Below are 27,973 nucleotides of genomic sequence, written 5' to 3' on the forward strand. Positions count from 1 at the left end.
GTGATGGCTCTCGGCAGTTCAAACTGTACTCTGGACCTGCCGTTTGTTGGGTGTGGAGGGTGTCTATTGGGGACCCCGGCACTCTATTGTTTTGTTCCCGTTGTGGGGGATAGAACTGTACCGCTTCCTTCCCCCTCTGAAATCCCGTACTCAGCCCGGGGGTCAGTGCGGGCTCATCCAGCAGGATTCCACAGAATTATAGCCACTTTTCTCCCTGCTTGCTAATTAATCACTTCTCTGCGGCGCCCCGCCTTCTGTAGCCGCGGGGAAGGCCGGGCGAATCAGTCAGCCCGGATCCCCGGGGTCGCACAATTGGCTAATGGGATCCCTGGCACTCTATCGTTTTGATTTTTTCTGCTTGCCCCTCCCCCAGCGCTGGCTAGACAGGTTTCGTTTGGCTGCTGATGGGAGGGGGAGTTGAAGGTCAGGTGTCTCTAGTTTTCCCCTAGTCTTTATGTGGGCTCACTCTGATACTCCCTCCCCCGGAAAGCCTAGGAGAGCCTAGGAGACACAGACCTGTTTTATTGTTGCAGTCTGTCGGAGAGTGGCGGTGGATACTTCAGCTCTCCAAGATGGTGGCCGCTGATTGCCTTGGAGGGGTTTCCGTTGTGGGGGACGGGACTGTATCGCTTCCTTCCCTGTCTGAAATCCCGTACTCAGCCCGGGGGTCAGTGCGGGCTTGGCCGGCGGGGTTCCACCGAATGGCCCCAAAGCTTGAATTTCATCCCCATATTGCCTGCTGGACATTTGCGAACTCAAAATTGGACTTATTGTCCTTTCAAGACACAAACCTTTGGGTCCTCTTTCTTCTCCTTTCTTCCTCCTATTCTCTTTGCATATGAATTATCCAAACCATATGATTTGAAGTTTGCAAAGCCCCATCTGCTTTCACAACTCACAAACACTTTTCCCACCACCTTCCCCTTTCAACCTAAGTTGAAATTCCTTTCATGTGACTACATTGAACCAAACTCTCTTCACTTGCACTTCAGGTACAAACATGCTTGGTGAATGCCTAACAGGTAATGAAGACTTGAAATAACTTCAGCAAGCTCAAAACCAAGGTGTATATGTCAAGTAATAATTCCTTATACAGGTTATTCATTTTCTAAAATGAATTAATTAATAAGTGTAAGTATTCTCATCTCCATTTTAGAACTGATCAGTCAGAATCCCATAAAATCACAATGGTTTGCCCAAAATAAAATAGTCAAGAAGTTGCAGAGACCAAATCCAGGAAAAACTGTCCTCTTGATCTATCCTCCTTCAATTCCGGCCTCATATTTTAAGGAAAAAAAAGTATTAAGCAATACTTTTGGTACCCATAAGAGAAATCCAGGTGCTAGTCTTTTCCTATTGGTATAACATTAAAATATTAGCTAGATATATTAGATGGATTGCATGTCAAATAGATATGCATCATCAGAATCTAGGGTCATGACAGGTGACTTCTGATGGAAAAAAGGAAGAGAGTATGACTCAGGCCAAAGTGGACCAGACTGTAAGTCTCAGGAAGGTCCTCTGGTTGCCAAGGCAGTTTTGAGGATGCTGGAAACCAGAGAGTATGATGAAGTGAAGAAAAACAAGTGTGTTGAGAGGTTGTCAGGAGTGAACCTAGGCTCAAGGCAAGGGATTATAATCATCCTAAACTATCTCTTTGTTTATGAAGCTCCTGTTCAGGAAGTTAAAGCATATTTAATGTTGTCTGAATCTCATAGTGTGCCCTGGTAGTGAACCTTACAACTGCCTCTTTCCTGCCTGGCAACCCACATCTTCTATTTCAAAACCTACCTATTTCTACATGTAATTTGTACTTCTGGCCACATCAACTAAACAAAACTATTTATTCACCACTACCTGTTTTTTCCAACGCAATGTACCTTTAAAAACCTCTTCTAAGTAATAATACCTATGTGTAATAATAAACCAACTTTTTTTAAAAAAAAAGAGAGAGAATTTTAATATTTATTTTTTACTTTTCGGCAGACACAACATCTTTGTTTGTATGTGGTGCTGAGGATCGAACCAAGGCCACACGCATGCCAGGCGAGCACACTACCGCTTGAGCCACATCCCCAGCCCCATAAACTAACTTTTTAAATGAGGTCTTTCCAAAATAGTTTTTCTTGGCTCCTATAATGCCAAATATTTGGAAACTCTACACATTTCTCACCACTTATTCTTCTAAGATCTTTAATATAGGCAAAAAAAAAAAACATATTATCATGATTAAGAAAGAAGCCCTAGAGAAAAAACAACTTTGTAAAGCTCTTTATCCATTCCTGTGTCTGAATGTCCTTCTCTGTGAAAGAGAGATAATAAACAACACCAATAAATAACACTACAAACTTCATAGGGTTGTTATGAGGATTAAATAAGATAAGGTATGTAAAGCACTTAGCACAGTGCCTGCACATGGTATACTGATTAGAGGTGGTATTTAGTGGTAGTAAAGCAGTAGTAGTAACTGTTAAATAAAGAGAGGACTTTGAAGTGAGGTAACCCCTGGCTCCCAGCTCTGCCACTTACTAGCTTTATTACCACAGCCAAGTTACTTACTCTACCTGAATCTTTAAAATTGTGATAATAGAACCATAATAAGGTTGTTAGAAAGATTAAACTAATGTGTATAATTTCAATACAATACCTAATATAAGATAAATATTCCACAAATAGTAATCCTAGAGTATTAATGATAATACTAGAATATTCTCAAGTAAAGATTAAGAGAACTCACTTGAATAAAAATAACTTGTTTCTACAAATACTTAATGTATTGTGTGATGCTCTCTGAGAACACGGTTCTCTTCCAACATCTAGCCCATCTAAAGCTGGGCCCTGCTCTCTGCTCACCTCTACACTCTGTGTGCACCATCTCATTGTCTTAGGAGATCTTCCTCTCTCTATGTCCTTCTCCAGCCACACCGCCAACTCACCCATGTAACTCCTACTCATGTTTCAATTACTGGATGAAAAGTTAGTCCTCTAAATGACAACGAAGCTTAAGAAATCTTTAAGCTCTGGCTGAGAACTTGACCCCACCTTTACCTTGATCACGTCCTAGTTTAGACTAAGCACCTACCTGTGTGTTCTCCTCCCTACAGCACCCTGCATGTCCATTCATCACCTGTCTCATTGTCAGTACTTTCAATCCATGCCTATTCTGTTAAGCTAACAAGAGACAGAGAGACAAAATCTGAATCATCCACTAATGTAACCCCAGGAATAAGGACAAAGCATATAATAAGGTTTCATATTTATAAAGCAAATATATAAATAAAATACAGGGGCTAAGAAAAATATAAGAAAAATATAAGAGGTAATAACAAATTATTAGAGAGGTTTAGAGGAAGGAAAGATTCTATACACCTGTAGCTGTCATAAAAGTAAAAAACAAGAAACATTTAGAAAATCTTGAAAGTTAAGAGGGACTTGGGTAGGAGGATTTTGAAGAAAGTAGGAAGAATATCTGTCAAGTACAAGATACACTGAAGGGAACAGTCCTCAATAAACAGCACCCCCTCCCATTTAGGTTCTGAACAAGTTAAAAAATAAAACACAGAATAAATATGGAAGCCAAAATTAGACTTCAGTATTTAAAAGATGTCAAGTTAAAAGATGTAGCTCATTTCAACCTCAAAGGTACCTGCTAGTGGAATTCAGAGTTAGGTGATAACCCCAACTCAGGAGCTAGGTCCCAGTGTAAGAATGGTGGAGGTATGGTGTCATGCCCAATCATTCTTTCCCAAAATTATCCACCAGAAATGTCACTCCCTCTTTACAGAGGTGAGCAAGCATGGGACAGAAGGAAATCAATAATGTGCTGAGGAAAGAATTTCTCCACATGTAAACCAGGAGTAGGGGAAAACATTTTCCCTAATAAGAATAATCAAAAGGTGTGCTGGGAATCCTTGGGTAAAGGATATTTAAAAGGACATAGTAGGGAATGAAACTGAAAGGATGAGTTGGGGCCTTAGAGAATGTTCCAATTGCTATGATGACATATTTCTAGATAATTTATTAGACAAGCTGTAGCCACTGAGAACTTTCTAGGAAGAGTATCATGTGATCCAAGCTTCTCAGAGTGACAGCATACTGCAATAGTGAAAGAATAGACCTTGGAACTAGTCTGCTTGGGTTCCTAACCTATTTTATTCTGTTTGTGTACTTTTTAAAATTTAATTTCTCTGTCAAAGAAAAGTTTGCACAGTAGTAAGAGGACTAACTTTGATTTAGGCAAACTGCATTTGCTTCTCTATTCTGCAATTTATTAGTTCTGAAATCATAACCATTCTCAGACTGCATTTTATCATCCTTATATTTATATTGATAGACTGTGAGTCAATGAGAAAATGTATGTAAAGTGCCTGTCAGTTAGTAGACACTCAGTTAATGATTATTTTATTGTTATTGTGCAGTCTTATAGAATGTGCATCCATTGAAAATATTCACTGCATCGTTTTCATTCTGTGTATAATTGTTTCAGGGGACAGAATAACACCACACCATAGAAAGGACATAATAAAAACCAATCTGACATACAAAGACAAAGATAGGTCAAAGTGCTTCACAGATGGCTAGGTAAATGGTAGTGCTAGCAGCTTCGAAATCTTGTATGTGTTATGGATTTTATCTAGTCATATTTTAGGTTATTTTTAAACAATTGCCTAACTAGGTCATAATTCTGAGAACTGAGAACTCCACTATATTTATATATTTAAGAGATTGGATAATTCTGCATGTCTTGCCCATGTAGCAATCATTATTTCACAGTGTTTTTCTTTTTAAAAATATATGAATATTAGCTAAGATTTTTAGTCAATGTCATAAAACGGCACATCGGAATGTCTCATATTGAGTCTATACCATTTTATAATTTGGTATTAAAATAAGGAGACATTTTACAAGGGAAAAGCGGTAGAAAATTGATTCCTCTTTAGACAAAGCTGAAAAACATCTTTTTAGTTGCAGTGAACAGCACAACAGAACCCTCTATAATCATATACAGATGATGGGAATTTGTCTAATGTTTTATGGTGAATCATTGATGAGGCCAGCAGAAGGAAAATTTGTAGAAATAAAATCACCTTGACAGTAGAGTACCAGGGTCAAAAAGCAAAGTAAAGTCAATGTTCTTAGCTTTAATAAAAACAGTATGATCTGTCATCAACACAGCATTTTTACACTCTTGGACAATGCACTCTGAGATCTCCTGCTGGGTTTCATTTGATTTTTACCAAAACCAACAAAGGACAACTTATAGCTGGTGATTCATTGTGACAGGAGAAAGCCATAAAGATACAAGCGTTTAGACCCTTGTAAATAAACAGTCTCCAGTGTAATTTTTCAATACAAAGGAAGTTATCCAGGCTGTGGGGAACAACTCCTGGGTTTTTCTAAATTATGAATCTCTCTCTAAGAGTAAGAAAAGGAAATTATTTTGTTAAGTCAGTGCCACCCATCTCAGGCTGTTCTTCAGATGGGCTGAACTGAACATAGGCCTTAGGTAAGAAATAAAAATGCAAGCATCGGATGAGACGGAACAATGCCATGTAGTCTCCATAACAATACCGCCAGATAGCAAAGCCAAACAAACAGAATAATTAATAATTAAACACAAAGATTAAAAGAGATTGTCACTAGGGTTCTACCCTAGGAAATGGTGCAAACTCTTAACAAAAAGCTCACAGGATTCATCTCCAGTCAATTTTCCTAGTCGAACAAGGTAAGATACAAAACCAGAAAGAAATCTTTTTAACTGAACATCACCTTGTAATTTTTTTTTCAAGTTCCAACCAAACCAAACTAGGAAAAACTGATAGTATAATATTATTTCCTAGTAAGTATTACTCCATTACATCAATTTTGCATCACCTTGAAATGTTTATTCTTATTTTTTTCAAGTAGGTACTAAAATTTTAAATATTTACACTGATTTCTATGATCAGATGCATAGTTTATAAAATGATATTTAATATCTATCATATATCCAAAATTCAGAATCTCGTGTGAGTTCAAATAAATGACCAGAAAAATATATTCATTTGGGAAATAACATTAATATGACATGCCCTTGTGACAACTGTGGTTTTTTTAGCATGCAAGTAAAACTACAATAATAAAAATTGACATCCATTTTAGAATTAGACCATAGAAGTTACACTCTGAGGTTACATTTTAAAAGTTGTGGTCCTCAGTAAAAGAGAGAAAATTTGATAAGGAAAAAAATAATCGATATTTGAAACTCTTGGTTTTATAACCATACCTAAGTGATTTCGTGTTTGTATCTCTTTCATTCCATTATTTCTCATTTGCAAGAGAATGCAGAGCCTTATTTCTGCAACCACATTTTTTTGCTTTAGAAATTAATTGTACACAATGTACTAAAATGGAATCTTATCCTAATGTCATTGGCATTAATAAAAGACCTATGGGTTTTAAAAATGAGATGCTGGACTATGGTTCCTCCCAAGACGAATAATGTTTCTACCCACTGAGAAAGTGGCTTTTTCCTGGTCAAGTTTCAAGTGCAACAACTTGAGTAATGTAACACAAATCCCCTCCTTCTTGCTTGCAAAACGATTCCAATGTTCTACTCTGAATTATCTTAGTTCTACCTTTAAGATGATTAAAGATATAATTATATTGTCTTAAGATTTTTTTTTCTTTTTGGTTTCACTTTTCAGAAAGCAGTAATGATGAGATAATAAAACAGACAATTTCAAAAGCAAACTGATGTCACTTCATCTGGTTAATGTGAAAGGGCTTTTTTCCCTAGCACATCAGAAAGTAATTTACTTAAAGGAGAGATAGTTATGATAAAACTCAATTTAAACAATGTGGTTTCAGACTTGATAAGATTTAGAAGACCTCACTATTTATATTAAAACCTAAATTCTCCGTTCAGTTAACCTTTCATATCTTCACAATATCTTACAAGAGCTATAGGACAGCGTCGTTTTAGAGGAGTCCCTAAAATATTTTGGAACACTCCTTTTTAAATGTTAAAATGTATAAACCTTCAAAGAATAAAATAAAAAAACCTGGGACCTGCTGGGTTCTGACTTTTTCATTGTGGACACATCTTCCATATTCCAAGCCATCTCTTAGACCTCTCAGAATCCTGTCGCCTCCCCTTGCTCTCAAAGAGAGACTCATCAAGCATCTTCAGACCATTACTCAAAAGCTGTGCGCTGACCTTCCTACCTAGAGCCCCTTTCTCTTCCAGTCTACTGGATCCCAGATCAAATTTTACAAGACTATCACTTTTATTGTGCCCTGCATCCTCTTCAGGAGTCCTTAAATGAGTGTTCATGTATGCTTATAAAAATTAAAATTAAAAAAAAATGCACATCTGAGCTGGCAGTCTCTAATGCTCCCTAGCTTCTTACATGGATTCACAGGAGACAGATTCTCCCCTCTCTGGCCATGTGCCTTCTCTGGTTGAAATGCTTCCCCCTTCTTACTTCCTAACGTAATCTCTAAGTACCCACCTTTCCTTGAACTTCTCGTAAAGGTTCAAACCAGCATACTTTCATTTATTCCTTTGTATTCCTTCCACAATAAAAGACAATAGTGCTACCAAAACATTTTTTGAGTTCTTCCTATGCAAAGACACCATGCTAGGCTTTTATATCTTAAATACTATATATTATGTAATTCTCATTAAAAACCCTTATAACTTGAAACTTCAAGAGTTTAAATTTCCTCTTATCATTGGATGAAAAGCAGCACAGCTAGGATTTACAAACACACATGTTTGACTCCAAAGCCATTGTTTTTTTTTTTTTAAAAAAAAAATACCAAATACTATCTTCACCTATTTCTTTTGTATATATCACAAGGCTATAAGTTCCTTGAGGTCAAAGATTTTAGAGATCTTCAACAAAAATCTATTGACTATTGACTGCTAAGAACTATAAGCAGACTTATTCAAATATGTTACAGAGCAGATCTTAACCTTCTGCTGTTCCATTGCCTTCTGTATCATCTAGCCATTGTGAGGAGCTAACTGGATTACTGTGATCAAAAAGATAAAGGAGTCAAAATTTAAAACCAAACGGATTATTATGACTTTGACCTAGAAGAGTGTAAAATAGGAGGAAGTGAATAAGTGAACATGAAAGAGCTGCACAAATACTTTTTTGTAGTTATTAAAATCTACTGAGCAACAACAAAGTTAATGGGTAACTAGAGTTGTGTATGTTTTTTAAAAAGGCTTCACTAAAGAGCAAAGTTTTAGCAGAACATATATAAGTGCCTTTAAGCTTCATGAAGGTCTTTTCAAGTTCATGTCCAGTTAAATACAGTGTAATATTCAAATGGACTGCAGGTCAATGGGTATGCAGATGACACTATGTCTGGCCACCCAGACCCTGCTTTATTACCCTGTGGCTTGTGTGTGCCAGTCCCAGTGCCACGGGGGACAAGGAAGATAGGGGCAGCCTTAGACTGCACATGCAACCAACTGTAATCTAGCTGTTTGGCCAATAAATTCTAAAAGATCATTCTTTAAGATGGACTCAATTTTGAGAAACAGGCCAACAGCTTGATAAATACAATGCTACCAGTCATCTAATCTAGCTGCAATCAGCCTGTAAGATCAACTGAAGTCCCACTTTCCACACACACAAAAATAATAATAATAGTAACTCAGGTTGGAAAAGATTTCTTTTGCCTCTGAAATCGTCTAGACTTTTCTGAAGTCTTACCTCACTTTGCATTTTGTTTAAAAGCACAGGCTTTGGAACCAGGATAAGGGATTTGAATCTAGTTGTTGCTCTTATAAGCTCTGTGACTTCGGGAAAGTTAACTAATCTCTCTGTGGCTCATGAAGTCAATCATAGGACTTCATGTGGCTCTTTTGAGGGCTAAATGAACGAAGGCATGTAAAAGACTCAGAACATTCCAGGTACACAGTAAGAGCTCCATCCTATTAGCTGTTGTATTTAGTACCAATTTCCACCACCACCATCATCTGGCATCCATTGTATATAGCCTTGCACAGTAACTATTTTTACATGTGTTTAAAGAAAATTCACAGTCTTTTTTCCTATCTTCCTAGAGAGAATGACATCGTGTCCTTTACAATTAATATTGTTCATTGAAGCCATGGCACACAGACACTTCAACCTATGATCAAATGCAGGAAAAATCATTCCTCTCTCTCTTTTTTTTTTTTAAGAAGATAACAGAAGGATCTCATTCTTTTTTCCTATAAGAATACTGATTTAAGTCTCAAGAGACTATTTCTTTCTTATCAAAATCATAGTATGGTGCCCATTAACTCTGAAGGCAGTTTGGCCAATAAATTCTAAAAGATCATACCTTAAGATGGACTCAATTTTAAGAAACAGGCCAACAGCTTGATAAATACAATGCTACCAGTAAAAACGCAAAGAATATTCTCTACAAACATTAAGGCAAGATGTGAGAGAAAGGATCTTAGATAAATCATTTCAAATATAGAGTCAATTGCTTTGCTTTCAATCCCCTTGAAAGCAAAAACGATTATGCTTTTTAGCTGTCAGAACAAAACTCCAGGGTAATTCATAAGGCATTATATTAACACATATAAAACAAAATGAAAAACAGCTTCACAGTATGACCTTACACTTGAACAAAATCTGGAGCAAGTGTATTGGAGGCCAGATTAATACCCAGTTTACCAGGCAAATAAATTCCACAGTGAGTCACCCTCCAGCTTCTTTATTCTGTCTATGAGGAAATTACAGCTCTAGTTTTAAATAGAGCAAAAATATTTTAAAACAAAATAGAGGCAACTACTCAAAGCACAATTGCCACTTTTTTTCTTCATTAGGTTTAGGATATTTTTTCAAGACTTCAGAAAACAAATAAGTCAAGAAAGATTCACCAACTTCAGAAAAAGCTTGCAAATGCACTCAATAAAAAGGATATAAAATAGCATAGAGCCGTTTATGTTACCTGCATGTATTTTAAGTACAGTATATTGAACAATATCGTACACAAAAAAAGAAGTGTATTTACTACAGAGGAGACAGTTGGCTGAGGCTCTTCAAAAGCAGATATTTCAAAGTTTACTTTCACATGGGTTTTCACTTTTTGACCTGCTCTTGACCTGGGTAATTCTTGCAGACCAGTGAGTTTAACAAGGCCTGGGATCTATTAAAAGAGTGGTAGCCCGCCTTTTACTGAGTAGCATGCTGATGGTTTAAAGTAAATGTTATGGTTTGTCACAGGAACCAATTTGGTTACCGTTTGTTCTTCCTGCCCCTGACTGCTGATATTTTTGCAAGTGTTTTCCATTCTTTAAATTCTATAAAGAAATCTTCATGCTGTTATTTTAAACTTCAGCATATCCCCCCCCCCTCTCTCTCTCTCTCTCTCTCTCAGTGATTCATATTTTAAAACAATAGGCTGCCGTGCACCCAGGGTTTCCTTTCATACTTCTTGGTGGAACTTGAACTCATGCACCAATGAGAGACACATTATCTTTTGAACACTAAATAATTATTGTCATTCTCTGATTTGACTAGAATTTCAATGCCTGTTAATACAACCATTGACCTGTGTTTAGAGGAAGAAAAAAACAATGTGAGATATATATATCAAATCAATTCCAAAGTAAAAGAAATAATGTTTAAATGTATACACACACACACACACACACACACACACACACACACACGTGACTATGGATTATATTTATAAATAATATTTAATCTAAAGAATTGATTTAAGGAGTAAAGGAAATAATATACATAACATTAATGATCTAGATGGGAGGAGGCTCCAGAAGTTTCTTGCTAAATTGCACTTAAGGACTAATTAAACATAAAATTGATTTTTACTATTTTTTTCTAATATTAACACAGGACCAGTTTGAGAGGTGCAATTAATAAAGTAACAAATTTGTTGCAAAAAAAGGAAATGCTAGCATAAATTAGTTGTCACAAATTCGCCAAAGAACATAAGCTGGTTTTGACGTGAATATAGAGGGAGATTAAACCAGGCCCTGAAGTGAGTCTTTTTCCCTCAGTACAGAATTAGGGACAAAGATTCTTTGTATTGAACAAACCCTCTGACTTGTCTCTTTTGGATGCTTTATTTTCCTTTTCTTCAAAACAAAGATAGACTAATTCTGTATACTAATAAATTACTATTTTTTTAAAACTGGGGATTGAACATTGAACACAGGTATGTTCTACCACTGAGGCCCCTTCAGCCCTTTTTGCTTTGACACAGGGTTTTGCTAAGCTGGCAAGGCTGGCCTCAAACTTGAGATCTTCCTGTCTCAGCCTCCCAAGTAGCTGCGATTTCGGCATGCACTACCACAGCCAGGTAGCAATGATGAAAATTTGTAAACATGTGTTTAAAGAGATATACATGCCCAAACATTGCTTGAAAATTTATGAAGCTTTAATTATTGTGCAATTGTCCCATTTTTGTGCTGACTAAATAAAGAGGGAGGTGAGAAGGGAATCAAGTGGCAGTTATGTTACACTATTGTTATGAATAAGCATAAAAATTATCAACTGATGAAGGCATTGTTAATAATTACCATTTATATTATTCAAAGTAAAATGTTTTATTTATAGTGCTAAGGCTATTTTTTTTGCAAGTATTTGTACCTCTACTAGATAACTAAATAATAGCTGGTACTTAGGGATTCATACTGCTTTACATGAATTATGTCCTTTACTCCTGATACAAATCCTTTAGAGTATACATGATTTTCAATTGCAGAGGAATATCCTGGGGTCAGAGTAGTGAAGAAACTTGACCAACATCACAGAGCTAGTTAAGCGGCAGAACAGTACTTTGCCTAGTTACAAAGCCTTTGCCCTTTCCCAGGCACACTACGATCTCGATCTCGATCAAGCAACAATGACAGAGAATAGCAACACAGACCCACCTTATTGCATTAAAAAGATTCTCAATTTGGCACACGCCTGTAATCCCAGCGGCTCGGGAGGCTGAGGCAGGAGAATCGCAATTTCAAAGCCAGCCTCAGCAAAATCGAGGCACTAAGCAACTGAGACCAAGTCTCTAAATAAAATGCAAAATAGGGCTGCAGATGTGGCTCAGGGATTGAGTGTCCCTGAGTTCAATCCCCGGTATGCAAAAACAGAAAAGAAAACATAATGTCTTAGGAACAAATGTGATTAATCTGGAAGTCACTCAACAAACATGTAAAAAAAAAAAAAAAAAAAAGGTCAACAATGTGCCAGCTCTGAGCTGTGTGCTAAAATGTAAAGCTAAATCACAGGGTTCCTGCGCATTAAATACAGTCACATTACAGATAGATGGAAACTGTGATAAGGGACAACAGGGAGATTTAGAGAAAAAAAACTCGAAAGATAAGGGATGCTCAACTCTCCTTAAAAAATCAGTGATGTCTACAATGGAGAAGAGAGGCATTGAGGTGTAAGTGATGGATGAGTGTGCTTCTGGAACTGGTGGAGGAATTAGGACACATAAAGAGAGGGAGGCAGGGAATGAATGGCAGGCACCAGACTCTATCGTGACTCTCAAAAATCTCTGCATATCAGAAACACTTGGGGAATTTATTTTTAAATTTCTTATGCCCAAGCCTTACTCAGACACAATAAGTGGAATTACGTGGGGTGAAAAAGTAGACGAGAGAAAGCTGTAAAAAGGCTACATTTCTGGAAACTAGAGTAGAGCTAAAAATCCATCTGAGAAAATAAAATCAGGTATCCCAAAGGAAACAAAATATCAACACGGCCACATACAAGGATTACAGGAAAATTCCTGCAGCATTCTATGTCTTTTTAGATGTAGATCTACATTATATACACTTTTGTGCATGTACAATACATTTCAAAAAAAGAACTGAATTGCCTTTTTTAATATTAACTGCCTCTTATGAATGTGATCCAGTATCAGCTCTCTTTATTTTATTGAATTTTCACCAGGCCCATCTTTCTCAGCAGGAAGAAATGCTATTTATAGGAAAACAATTAAGACAATTATGTCTCAAAACATCCTCCCAAAGATTATCCTAAATGATTGTGAGAATATCTTAAATGATCTAGGTCCATAGAAAGCAGATGGACATTATTGTGACAATGTCATAGGTATATCCTAACTAGACCCAAAGCATGTACATAGGTCCAAGCCCAGGTCTGTGTTTCCCTAAATTAAGCCAGAGGAAAACTTATCTGCTAGAAAGAAACAAGTTGGAAAAAAAAAAAGCTAAACATTTTATCCTGTATTATAAGAAATTGTACTCACAGAATTAAAAAATAAAGTCACAGTAAAGAAATACAAAATAAGGATTAGAAGAACCTGGGAACTTACAATTTTATGCTTCTAGCAGCACAGAGATGATAAGATAAATGATTCTTTGATAAACACTGAGTAGAAAGATCAGAACATCTATAGTAAACAGGGATGCAAATGACAGATGACTCATTCTCTGTAGATATAACCAGAGTGATGGGGGTTAGCTATGTAAAAAGAAGCCGCACATGAAGCATAGTTATGTGTTTTCTAATCTGAAGATAAAAGTTATGCCAGATATGTTTTTTTTTCCAAATAAAGATGAAGAAAAATAAGGAATATAAATGAAATTCTGCTGCCCTGTATTAACAGCCAAATTAGATTTTGTAATACTATCAACAATTAAAAAAATAGAAGATAGGGAGACAACTGTTATGATCTGAAAATTTTGTGTCAGCTTTTGATACTGTGAATTAAGGATCTGACCAGAACAACGACAGAGGAGGAAAGTTTTATTTGAGGCCTCACGGTTTCAGAGGTCTTAGTCCATAGGAGGCCAGCTCCATTCCTTGAAGTTCAAGGTAAGGCAGAACATCAAGGCAGAAGAGTGTAGCAGAGGGAAGCAGCTCACATAGGAAGGAGAGAGAGAGAGAGAGAGAGAGAGGAGAGAGAGAGAGAGAGAGAGAGAGAGAGAGAGAGAGAGAGAGAGAGAGAGAGGGAGAGAGAGAGAACACTCTCCAGACACAAAATATATACCCATAGCTGAGCCCCCACCTGCCTCCAGTTACCACTCAGTTAATCCCACCCAGGATTAATTAACTGATTAGGTTAAGGCTATCTCCCAGTCATTTCTCCTCCAAACCTTCTTGATTTGTCTCACATGCAAGCTTTTGGCGGATACCTCACATCCAAACAATAACACCCCAAAACATATATGTTAAAATCCTAACCCCAATATGATGATATTAGGAGATGGAACCTTTGGAAGGAATGCAATTTGTGCCTTTAGAAGAAGACACACAAGAGAAGATTTTTCTCCCAATCATTGAAGGATAAAATGATAAATTGACAGTCAGCCATCCAGAAGACAACCCTCTCCAGAACCAGACTTTGTTGGCACTCTGAACTTTAAGGGGCTGACATCCAGTCTCTAGGACTGTCAGAACTAAACTTCTGAGGTGTATAAGCCATCCAGTCTATGATACTTTATTATAGCAGCTGAAACTAAGACACAAAGGGTTGCAAATATTTTATGCTTCAGTGTCATCATCTATAAAACAAAAAGTCTGAATGTTGGGATCACTAAGATCTATATAAAAGAGAAAAATTCTGAATCTTGCCCACTGATCTACTCTAAAGAATTAGAAGATTCTAGAGTAGAGAATTCCAGGAATCACTCATACTTCCCAAACCACTGCATTTTATGATATTTTTGAGAATACAAGTTTTCTGCCACACAATTTTCTCCAATCTGTTCCAGCCTTCACTTCTTATAAATAATTGTGGGTCACAAATGTTGTTCCTGTTTGCTCAGATTAATTAGAATACTGTGTGTGTGTGTATGTGTGTGTGTGTTTTATAATGCTGCTAGTGGATGATAGGATGTCTTCTGTCAAATATGCTTGCATATGTATACATAATGCTTTATTTTATATATTTATTAAGTTTGAGATAAAGTGATTCGACTTGTACTATATCTGTATTTTTAAAAAAGCTATACTATGAAATAGAAAACTGTTGACATTTTAATACAGGGAGTTAAATTAGAATTAGAATTAAATAGAGCACACTGCCTTATTTATCACAATATCCCCAAGTATAAATCCTGATGAAAGAAATTATTTTTATGTACTGATTATTTAGGAAATTACATAATTGAGATAAAATTGGTGTTATATTTTTAAATGTTATTTTTACTGTCATTCCTGAAGTGCTTTGAAGTGGGTTCATATTATAAACCCATTTTTCTGGTGAGAGAATTGATGTACAAAGATTCTTGGATAACTCAGCAAGGATCACACATCTGAGGACTAAATTAAATTACTGAAAATAACTTTCAAAGAATAAAAGGTTATATAAACATAATAGCATTAACAGATTATAGAGAACAAAAGATAGGAGCATAAACAAAATATTACCTCATGCACCCTGATGTTTTCATTTTAAAAAATCAAAAAACTTTTCAAAGAAGCATACTGCTAAAGTTTAGAGTAATAAAAAATTACATATGTAAATATAAATTAAACTTCTTCTAAAGAAATATATAAGGATAAAGAAAGTAAAAGTTTTACAGGATAGACTACCATTTCAAAGAATTTTTAAAAATCTTACTGAACCATCAAACCCTTAAAAGAAAAGTGAACTTTTTAAAATGTCTTCTAGGGTCTCTGCTATCCTAGGTAGGTAGGTATTGATCATAAAGGGCACCTTTTGAATTGTCTAATGCAAGGAGTACCCAGGATTGTGGCTTTCTTGAAAAGTGTTATTACACATATTAAATTTTTTTGAACAGTCTTAGAAGAGCTTTCCTTTGGTATTCTAACTCCCATATGATTCTTGTCCTGGAGAATTGCGTGTCTGCACGGTACTCACAGGATACCGTCAAATGGGTATCATAAGTAAGTACAAAAATATTACCATTATAAATGTAGAGGTAGTGAAAGAGATAGACATGTTGCAAATTCAGATTACAGATCAAGTAGACAAAGCAAGAGCCTGCCTAAGCAGGTACCCCACCCTCCCCACTGCCCTTCCCTTCTGTTAACACATGTTCAACTCTTTTATATCACAGGAGACAAAGAATTCCCTTTAAATATTTTTTCCCTTTCTGCTGTTGTTCTTTTAATATCTTCATTCGGTTTTTTTTAAAAGCTTGGTTTACTACTATACATCTGGTTTTTCACTTATTACTCCCTCTTTAGGCTCCATAAACTTGAGTGCCTGTATACCACAAGCTAATGACCCTGCTTCTGCCCTTAATTCAACAACCAACTGTTCTTTTGACTTTTTGTTCAATTGCTCCTTCTTGGTTGTCCTCTGTCTTCTTGAAACTCACTTGTCCTTGCTTGCATGAGTCCACTTAATTTACCTGCCACTTTCTCCTGTTCATGGGTCTCCCTGGTTGACTCTATTTACCTGAACTGTATCCACAACATGAATATAATCCCGAACAGTGGGTCACACACTTGACTGTGCATCTGATTACCCTGGAAGGTTTATTAAAACAAACACATAAACAGCTTTCCAGGCCCCAGTTTTAAAGCTACCCAGTTCAGTGGGACTGGAATGAAGCCTGATAATTTATATTTCTAACAAGTTCCCAGATACTATGGAAGCTGCTGGCTTAAGAACCACATTGAAAACTACTGACCTAAGGTTTACTCCTTTTTCCTTTTACGGACTCTTATTCAGAAACTTCATCTATTGTGATGATTTTAACTATCACCTGTCATAAGTAACTGTTAAACTGATCTATCCAATCCTGAACCCTCCACTAAACTTTATTTTCACATCTCTAACTTCTATTTTTATTTTATTTATTTATTTATTTATTTATTTTGGTACTGGGGACTAAACCCAGGGCCACTTAATCACTAAGTCACCTCCATAGCCCTATTTACTTATTTATTTGATACAGGATCTTGCTAAGTTGCTGAGGATGGCTTTGTACTCATGATCCTTCTGCCTCAGCCTCCTGAGCCCCTGGGATTACAGGTGTGCACCACCATGCCCAGTTCTAACCTCTATGTTCACTTGCTCTCCTTCCAGAATTTAATATGTATAACCTTGTTCATCATCTTGTTTCCCAGGCACCATTTCCTCCCTCGGATTTCCTCTTTCTTGTCCCTTGTGTATACCTATCATTTCCCTCATCATCTAGGCTCAATGAGAAGATATCATTTTTCTTGCCATTTGCCATCAACCTTGGTGTCTCTTGACTGCTCTTCCTTGCATTGTTACTAGGCCAAGTCGCTGCAGGTATGCTTTACCTCACACCTGGACTCTGATAATCACTTTTTATCCTTCTGCCCAAACACACTCTTTACACAAATACTACGGTCAAATCAATCTCCCTCCAATACCCTTTATAAACTTTGATAGTTTTCTGTTGTGTGTGCCAGAGTTTTTCAATTGATAGGGGTCATGAATAGATTACAGGTGTGCCAGTATATCCATTTCCTAAGCCATCTGGCCTAGCTTGGGACAGCTGAGCCCTAAGCAGTCAGAAGCAGCTAAAGGACCACTTTCTGTTTTCCCATCACCACTGCACATGGGACAGAAGTGGCTTGTGCAGTGGCTGGTCTTCCTTGGTAACACTAAGCAGGCCTGGGTGGGACACCAGCCTGCAGTTTCTGGTTTTGCAAAGGCAGAACACATCCCCCGGTCACTTACCATCTAGTTCAGAAGCTGGAGGCTCCACTGAAGAGAGCTTTGACATCAAAGTGAATTGGTGAAAGCGCACAGCATTGTAGAAAGGCGGGGAGATCCTGGAAAAGGAATCATTAAAGAAGCTGACACAGTAAAATTTAAGAACAACAATAACAAACTGGATGGTTTGAGTAATTCAGGAGGCTGATAAAGATGAATGACAGACCACAGGGAGGGAGGGAACAGTGACAGGGGACTGGAGAGTCAAGATCTATAAAAGGCTGAATAATGCACTGGATGCAAGCACCAATTCCACAGCCTGGGCTCAAAATCGGACTCTGCCTTTTTCAGCTATTTGACCCTGGACAAACTACTTGACATCTCTGTGCCTCAGTTTTCTCTTCTGTGTACTTAGCACATAGCATTAGTGTAAGGATCAAATGAGTGGATTGTATGAGGAGCACATGGAATCATGACACTGTACTAAGTCATCTCGATCCCTCTCCATTACCAACACTATGGAGCACGTGCAAAGACAGTCAGCCAACTCGGGAGTGCTGAGACATTGGAACGCCCACTTTCTATTAAGAAGAAGAAGGAATGTGTTATGGCACAGTAGCATCACAATCTATAAGCTTTGTGATTTTTTTATTTTAACAATATATTCATATTATAGTAAAAAAATCCTAGTGAATAATACTATTCCTCCCATTTTATACAGGACAGTTTACTCAAGAGACCAAAAAGCCTAGATCAGAAGATTTCCATGACAATTCTTTCAAATCACAATTAACTCTAAAATTATATCAAATTTAGATTACTTTCAACCACACAATTTTTTATTAGAGCTTGATGGTTAGACATAGTTGTTGGGTTTATCCTGACAAACCCATACATGCATGGAAATGATTTCAGTTCATGATTCCTTCCTTTTCCTTCCCCTCCCCCCTTCTCCTTCCTCTACTCTACTAGACTTCCTTTTGCTCATCTATTAATTTGTATTTGATTGGTTCTTTATGCACTCTTATCCTTCCCTCCCCCTTTCCTTTATTTTATTCTAACTTCTTTGTGTAAGATAAAACATTCAACCTTTGAGTTTCTGAGTTTGGTTAATTTCACTTAGCATAATATTCTCCATTTTCATCCATTTAGTGGCAAATGCCACAACTTCATTCTTTTTAATGGCTGAGTAGAATATATCATATATATCACACTTTCTTAATCCACTCATCTAATAACAGGCAACTGCCAACCACACAATTTTTAAGACATGGCTTAAACAATAGGAGATATTACTTATTATCCTTAGTAACAAGCTCAGCAGATGGAGCTTTGGGTCACTCCTCTGAAATTTAAATTGCTCCTTCTGTCTAATCATACCATGGCTTCCACACCTTCTGCAGCCCAAACTCACACAACAGTGTTCATGAAGGCAAGATGGGGTGGTGAGGCTCATCTCCTCTCTCTTTCATCAAGTTAGACATTTTTTCACAGAATCCCTCAGCACTCCTTCCCTTACATCTCATTGTCCATAAATGGACAGTACAATCACCATTGGACCAGCCACTAGCAAAAGGAAATGGGATTATCACAACAGTTTAGACAGACCAGGACTACCTCTGGGACTGGGCACACATTCTCTAATTGTATCGTGCTCAGATACCTGAACAAAATCAAGAGGACTTGAGCAAGGACGAAGGTAGGAAAACAATGTGGCTTGACAAAGAGTCAATTAGGGATATTAAAAAAATTCCAGAATTTAAGGTAAGAACTAGAGATCAACTGTGAAACATCATCCTTATGCTTGATTTCCAACATCAGAATAAGTCCAGATTTCTATTGTAATAGGGATATCCATGACACTGAATAATCATACAAATTAATTTAATGTTTTCCAGAAATTAAACACTCTCTTAAAATTTTAAATCATACATGCCACTCACATAGTTATTTTACATTTGCTACTCATTGAGTTATTCACTAAAGTGATGTTGTCCTAAATCTTTCAATACACCATGAAACATCAGAAAGAAAACAAAATTCCAAACTATTTGACATAATACACACAATGAAAAAAAGTAACTTTCCTCATAGTCACAAGAAAGTTTCAGACTGTCTTGTGGTTACATAGGCTGAGTTATCTCAATCTCTACAAGTCTGAGAAATCCCCAAGGTCAAGGCTGGTCCAGCAGATAGCACTTGTTCCACAAACATATGTCGAATCAATAAATGAATGCAAGTCCTTTCAAATCATCTTTCTATTTGCCTTTTCTCCTTCTTTTTCCCACTTTATTTGCAGTGACTTTGTTTTATTTATCATTTATTTTTTCACCATTTCATTTGATCTCACTGATAGCACCTGTTTTCTGATCATATATTATTTTGTTTTATGTGGGATTGAGAGAGGTAAAAGGTATGATCAGGGAGATTTATAGATATAGATGCAATAATGAAGGTACAAAAATGAGCAAAGAACAACTGAATGTTCACTAGGGCACTACTGTCACTCTGTTCAATTTTTTCAGCCTTCAAAATTAATCTTTAATAGATATTTTCCTCTACAGCCAGGATAGAGAAAAAATATGCAAGATTTCCAAAAGGGTTGCAGAGGTTATAGAATATTCTTTCAATGAAATGAGAGAATCTGATATTTTAGGAGTGTCCATCTTCGCTAGCCCTTGAGCAGACTGTTTACAACTTTACAGATAGAAGTTAACATGTGGAAACCTTGTAGAACACCATGAGTAATACAGAATCCCACAGAAATGCAAGCTGTGGAATGAGTCTGATTATTGCCCTCTGGATATTGACCAGTTTTGTCCCTATTTGTAAATTCATTTCAGCATTCCTAGTCTGAAAATACACGGATGGCAGTTTGATTTCTCTTTTGATCTCGCTATATATCTCACTGGCTCTCTGATTCATTAATAAGTTAAATAAAGTTTTTAATGCATATTCATCTTATATGAGAGGCATGATTTTACCTTTTTAAAAAACAAATATTAATTTTGTGAAGTAAATAGGACTGGTTTAAATTAACAATTGTTTTAACAACAGAGCATTTAGAAATCTCTTTCCATCATTCAAATTCACTTCTCCACTCCCATTTTCAAACCAGCAGTGTTAAAAAGCATTCATGGTGCTTGCCTGAACTTGCTGAGATGGCAAACAGTTGACTATTTCTTCAGTGAGATGTTCTTTCTTTAATTAGAAGATGAACCTGTTCAAATTCAAAACTCAAACAGACATTTATGGAGAAATTCAAGAATAGGCACATAATATTTAACATAGCACCAATCACATAGGTAAAAAAAAAAATTAAAAACAGAAAACAGTTCTCACGGTATCTGACCCTAACACACTGTTTAGGCTTATTTACTAAACAGAGTTGCCTTTTTTGCATATAATTGTCATAAATTACTAGCTATAAAATTTCTTAATTGGATTAAATGTGTCAAAAAACAGGCCATCTATCAAGATAAAGACAAACTGTCACTATTTGATTGAAGAGGGAAATGCCCTTTTTAAGCTTAAAGAAGACATGACTTTCTCCTTTAAGAAGACTCAAATATTTGCTTCGGTTTTTGTTTTAAGCCAAGAAGCAGTTCTTACACTTTAACACAGTGGAAAATGTCTCTCCTATCATTCTTCTCTACTAAACCTCCACTACAGTGGCTATTGAATTTAAAACATAAATGTACCTCTGTGACAATCATGTCACCTCTCTGGTTTTTTTCTCATGCGACAGAAAGTGCACATCTTCTCAGACTGATGTTTCCATCTCAGCTGACTGATCTGGCAGGAGGAGCAGCTATAATTTCCCAACAGGTTGACATAGCAAAGCCTGGGCTGGGCAGACAGCACTGGACCTTTCATCGGGTGTAATCTACAACACATGCGTATTACAGAGTGCCAGGTGTGGATCCGTGGGTGTCACAATGAGACACAAGAAAAGGTATTTCACCCATTTTGGGTGCTTGATATCATAAAAAAACATGGGTAGGAACCACAGTTTTACCTTTTTGGTGGTAAATTATAAAGGCCAACCCACAGTTGGAAATAAATATGTTCTCACCAACGAAGCCATCGAAAACAAAAACATTAATTTATTTCAGGAAATATGTACTGAAAAAGTACTACTAAAAAAAAAAGAAAGAAAGAAGAAGAAAACCTCAAGAATGCATAGCACAGTAGTGTGTCTGACCCTAACCGCTGACACAGTGAGACACAGCCTGACACAGCTAGGAATATATATGATTGCATATGAAAATTGTACTTGCCTGAGATTTTTCTTAAACATATTTTCTTTAGAACAAATCAAATTTCCAAGTAAGAATATTAATACCTGGAAGAGAAATATGATAATTTTTTCCTTCAAATTTAGATCAGTTCCTTTACTTCTCCCCTTCATATGCATGTCACAAGATGCGTGAAGTTTAAAGAGATCTAATGATTATTTCTTTCATGGAACCAATCTTATCAAGAAAATGCATGTGCTGGTTCTTTGTGTCCTCATGCATCAGTATAGATTCTTAAATTTTCTTACCATCATCATCTTTCTCCAGGAAAATTCATTCTGCACTTATGTATGCTCTATCACCTGTCCCTACTTCAAATCCCCAACATCATTCTCTTCTCCGTCTCTTATGTAGGCCTGCATTAACTTGCCATCTCCAGGACCTTCCCTCACCAAACTTGCCTGTACCTCATCCTCTGTCTCTAGGACTTACCTCTCCAAACTCTTCTAGCTGTTACCATTAAAAAAAAAATTAACTGTGTCTTCTAGCTTTTTAAGGCTCATTTCAAAGTTTTCTCAGTCCATGCCATCCTTTCTAAATTAGTAACAAACTTGTTAGAGAGTAATTATTTAAATTATCTTCATTGCTCCATATTGTTATTAATTTTCAATGAAAATATAGCCTTCATCTAAAGATACATCTAGATTTTAAATTATGAAGATCTCAACAAAATCAGGTATTGCAATACGATCTTGAGCAGGCTCACTTCAGATTGCTATGTCAGGAGATAATAAATAAGTCTCTCTTCTTTAACCAAAATTATTATTGGTTTTCTTTACTGTAGCCTTGCTTCACTTAAACTGAGAGATGTTCTTTGAATTTGGTCAGTAGATTCCTGCAACTGAATGCAAAAATAGTCATCTTGGAGATATCAAAAGATTCAATGTGATGTCTTTGGAGAAGTTGAAGTCTGAATTCAGTGGTGTCACTACCTTATTCTATGCATCCCACCCTAGCCCAAAATCCACCTAAAGAGCAATCCTAAAAGCCAGGATTTTTACCATCTTCCACAGAAGAGGAAGATATAGATGACAATGTGATTTAATCAAGGTAACCTAACCAGGTTACTTTGTCTCCAGTTTTATTCTCTGTTCCTGCCAAAATCAGAAGTGTCTGAAGTCCTTGTGTAAAGACACAATTCTATTGCCTAAAGATCCTTAATGAAACATTGTACTTTTATATGATGATTATCAAAAGCAGACACTTTACTATCAGTGATGTTTCACCTACCTTCCATTTAATGGATAATTAGTAGTTTCAGGACATGTAGACATGAAAGGGAGAAAATGAGATTTTAGTGCCAGCCAAGGGAATCTCTATCCTGTCCAACCAGGAGCAAGATCAGGACCGCTGGCACCTTGCCATAACACACTCAATTTCTTTCCCTTCAAATTTTTATGTACTATTAGAAATTCTAAGACTCACTGAAATTTTAAAGAGTTCACATGAAGGTTCTAGTACTCAGACATTTTATCTTCTTTTCACACAAACCAAAACATTAGACTTTTCCTTTCCTCTCTACTCATCAGAAATACATGTCAGATGTCCCATCTCCACCTAGAACCTTGCTCTTTGTTAAGCATTATATTCTAATTCTGATAATGCATGAGACTGCCTCTCACTAATAATGTACTTAAGTTTAACCATAGTTTTTTATAAACAATGCCTAAAATTCAATAAGTACAGAAAATTTCAAACCCTGTTGTGGAGATATTTCAGTTATTTGGTCACCCCAGGCCTTTCCTTTCTCTTCATGTACCCTTACAAATGGGGTAGTAATGCTTCAACAAAGGATGAAACATTAATGATGGTTATTGTTTTTATATTCATATTTATTAGTACATTAAAGATTTCCAATTTTTTGAACTTTGTATTGTTGACAAGTTCAACTCAGAATAATAAAAAGTAAAATCTTTGGATTTAATTCTGATTAGTGTGAAATAAACATGCAGGACTGGGGACGGTGTTGAGACAGTGTTAAGAATGAACTTTTACTGAGCATCTGTTTTGTGACAGGCTTCACACACAGAAGACAGACATTATCCCCCATTCTCTTCACATAAAAACAGAAGTAAGTTTGATTCCTCCATTCTTTTGATAAATGAGAATTCAAATTCGAATAATAAATGGTGAAGCTAGGATTAAATTTAGATATACTTGATTCCAAAGTTCGTTCTTTTTGACAAAACTTAGGGGGGAAAAAAACCAAAACTGGTCATGTAGGTTTTTTAAACTGATTTAAAAAAAAAAAAAAAAAAAGTTGTCACACTCAGATAACTACCTAAGAATCTGCAAGTAGACTTTTTTTCCCTCTTTTTTTTAAAGTTCAGATAAAAAAGTAGGTAGCAGCCCAGAAACAAAGATTCTAGAAGGCAATGTGGTTTCGAAATAAACCAAGAGAGGGAAAAATGGAACAGCATTCAGATAAATTACTCAAGTTCCACAGGAGTTCTCAGATGAACTGGGATTTCAAAAAGACCTATGTGAAAGCAGGAAGGAAGGAAAGGACTGCCCAGATGAAGGGGGGTAGGGAGGAGCTTACGTCTCTGGCAGAGCATGCAGAGGTCTCAAACCTGGACACACTGAGGCTTGGAAGGAATTCCAGTCATCAGCAGGATTTGTAAAACTCTGATGAAAGGGAACCCTGTGTAGGAAAGGTATTTAATATTTACAGAAAACAGACACAGAAGACTTATCAGTCCTCATTTGCCTCTGTCATCTTCACCAAGGGAGATAATGGGGAAGCATTCCCAGGTAACAGGATGTGGTTTTGTAACCCATAATTCTTAGTCTTTCTCCTCCTCCTCCTCCCCCTCCTCTTCCTCCTCCTCCTTCTTATTTATTTTTTATTTAGAGACAGGATCTTGCTAAGTTGCTTAAGTCCTTGCTGAATTGCTGAGGCCATCTTTGAGCCCAAGATCCTCCTGCCTCAGCCTCCTCAGCGCTGGGATTACAGGCCTGTGCCACCGTGCCTGGCCTTAGTCTTTCTTTTTATTTCAACTCTTGACATTATCCCGTTCCTAATAGAACTTCAGTACTCACATGGGTGTTATAATCACTATAAACTTTCGTGTCCCATTATTTTCCTCATTGATTACCTTCACAGATATTTAACTTCGGTGAACCTATTCTGTGGCCAACCTGATACCCTTCTATCTACAGAGTTAACATTGTCAAGAGTCATCTGTATGTTAGGCCCTTCCTTGTCCAAGCCCCACTCTTGTCAGAAATGATCTCCAGTGGTTCATGTGTCCCTGTCTTCATATTTCCCTGTCTCCATATCCCTGCTTCATCCCCAGAAACACCAGCTCTGATAGCGCATTGTGACCATGAAGTTCTGTCTTCCAGTTCCCTATACGCCACAACACCTGCATTTTGAACTTACCAGAACCAAAAATCTCCTAACTACATTTAATGTGTGGCCTCCCTCTCCTGATTTTGTTCCATCCCCCACCAAGACTCCATAAGGTTTCACCTCAACAGCTCTCACCTATCTCAAAAAATTCTAAGCTTAGATCCCTTTAACTGTATACCTTCTCCATTTCTATCATTAAATCATTGAACCCAACTTAAAAAATAAAAATAAAAACCACCACAAGTTTGGTTTTCAATATTTTGTGGCAGTCCTTTTTTATGTTTCCCTCTCCTTCTTCTAGTTTTTCAAAATTGTATGACTCTCCTTAAATACCATTTCCTACCTGCACTCTCTTTGTATCCAGAAGATGACACAGCACCCACTCCACTTCAAAAATGAAGAAGCTGTGAGTCATAAACTCCCCTCACCTGATGCCCCTCTTCCTGCAGAGTTCACTTCCTCAGCAGTCAGCACACACTGTGCTCTTTTTACTGTCCAAGGCTTCCTTCTTGTAAGACCTACCTCTGCTATAACAAAGAACCTCAGCAATGATCTCCAGTGATTCATATTTCCTGTCTCCACATCCTTTCACAGTGTTTTGGGGATGACCATGTGACATGCTGTGACCAATGGGACAACGGCAAATATGATGCAAACTGAGTTTTGGCTAGAGCTCATGCACTGATGTTTGGGAACCCTAGAATATTACCATGTGAATCATCTGAGGCTAGCCATCAGGATGGTGAAAGACACATAGCCTGATTTCTGCTCCAGATAATATCCAGTAAACTGCCGGCCCTAGGAAGCCAATCCACACCATTCAACTAAGGTGATCCACCAGCTGACCTCAAAGATCAGCCAAGACGAAAAGAACTGTCTAACCAATACCCAAATTTGTGAAGAATAACAAATATGTGTTGCTTTTTTAAAAGGAAAATTTTCTTGTAGTTGTTATAGATAGATAGAATGCCTTTATTTTATTTATTTCTTTTTATGGGGTGCTAAGAATTGAACCCCGTGCATCACACATGGGAGGCAAGCATTCTGCCAAGGAACTACAGCCCCAGCCCCAACTGTATTGCTTTAAGCTACAAAATTTTGGAGTGGTTCAGTATTCAGCAAAAGCTAATTGATACTTTGTCCATTTGACATATCTTCTGACTTCTGTATATTCCACTGGCTCCCTTTAATCAGCTTATAAACAAACTCAAATGTTTCCAATCTTAAGCCACCATTTTCACTGTTACATAGAAGCCTCTTCATAACCAAACTTTTTCAAAGAGCTGTCAATTCTCCTTACTTTTCAAAACTTAACATCAAAATATGATTATTGCAGCCACCACCCCCAAAGAAAAAGCTCTTAAAATTAACAATGAATTCGATAAAGCATTAAAGCCACATGCTGTATCCAGCCAGATGCTTATCTAATTTGACTTTTCATTTTCACATTTGTAACATTAGCAATATTTGAGCACCTCTTTATAATAATCTTACCTCCCCCTTGTCCTCCTGTGATTATTACTACTCATATTTTTGGACTCTATGAAAGTACCATTATTAATTCAGATTTTTAAATCAATGGACTTCTTTTTCTTGATTATCAGAATACATGTGTCCTTCTCTTTGTCATATGCTTTATTATACCTCTGTATTTCCTTGCAAGCCTTACATTATATTTTCTGATTCTTAAAGAACAGCATCTATCATGTAAAAAGGAATCCAATTAATGCTAGATTTGCTCCCGTTCACAATAGCTACAAAAAAAAATAAAATGCATATAAATAAATTTAACCAAGGAAATTAAAGATTTGTAGAATGAAAAGTATAAACACTGATAAAAAATGAAGACTACACACACACACACACATACACAATGGAAAGAATATTCATGAATTGGAAGAATTAATGCCATTAAATGTCCATATTTACTTAAAATGATCCACAGATTTAATAAAATTCCCATCAAAATACCAGTTATATTCTTCAAAGGAATAGAAAAAATCAATCATAACTGTTATGGTTTAGATATGGTTTAGATAGCGAAAACAAAAAATCATCCAATTAAAAATGGGTAGATGATCTGAATAGATGTTTCTCAAAAGAGGACATACAAATGGTCCATAATGATGTAGAAAAATAGTGTCACTAATCATCAAGAAATTACAAGACAAAAAGTAACAAATGCTACTGAGGATGCAGAGAAGGGGGGACTCATATAGTATCGGTGAGAATATAAACTAGAACAGCCACTACAGAGAACATATGGAAAAATCTGAATAACTAGATTTCATTTTTTATGGCTAAATAAAAAATGTTCTGTGGCAACATGAATGGAGCTTGAGGATATCACGTTAAGTAAAATAAGCCACATGAAGTAAGATAAATATCACATGTTTGCACTTATTTGAGAAAGGTAAGAAAGTTCATCTCACAAAGGAGAATAGAATAGATGTACCTAACAACTAGGAAGTGTAGGGGGGAAAGCGGAGAGATAATAGGTACCAAAATATAGTTAGATTGAAGCCATTAGTTCTTGTTATTCAAAGCACAGGAGAGAAACTATAGTCTATAATAACTTATGATATCTTTCAAAATAGCCAGAAGAGTCCAAAGATTCCCAACCCACAGAAATGATAAATGTATGAGGAGATTGAAATGCTAATCACCCTGATTTGAAAATTATGTATTGTATGCATGCACAGAATGATCTGACTTTAACATTCCT

General features: G+C 36.6%; 1 protein-coding gene across 2 annotated transcripts in view; it reads left to right on the forward strand.

Annotated features, from left to right (window-relative positions):
* The window catches only part of LOC308655106 (uncharacterized protein), a 413,636-nt gene that overhangs the window by 283,538 nt on the left and 102,125 nt on the right, over positions 1–27,973 (forward strand). The gene's annotated exons all lie outside the window — the stretch shown is intronic.

Source organism: Spermophilus citellus (genome assembly GCF_964194105.1).
Source record: "Spermophilus citellus genome assembly, chromosome: 8".
In the NCBI taxonomy this organism is placed as follows: domain Eukaryota; kingdom Metazoa; phylum Chordata; class Mammalia; order Rodentia; family Sciuridae; genus Spermophilus; species Spermophilus citellus.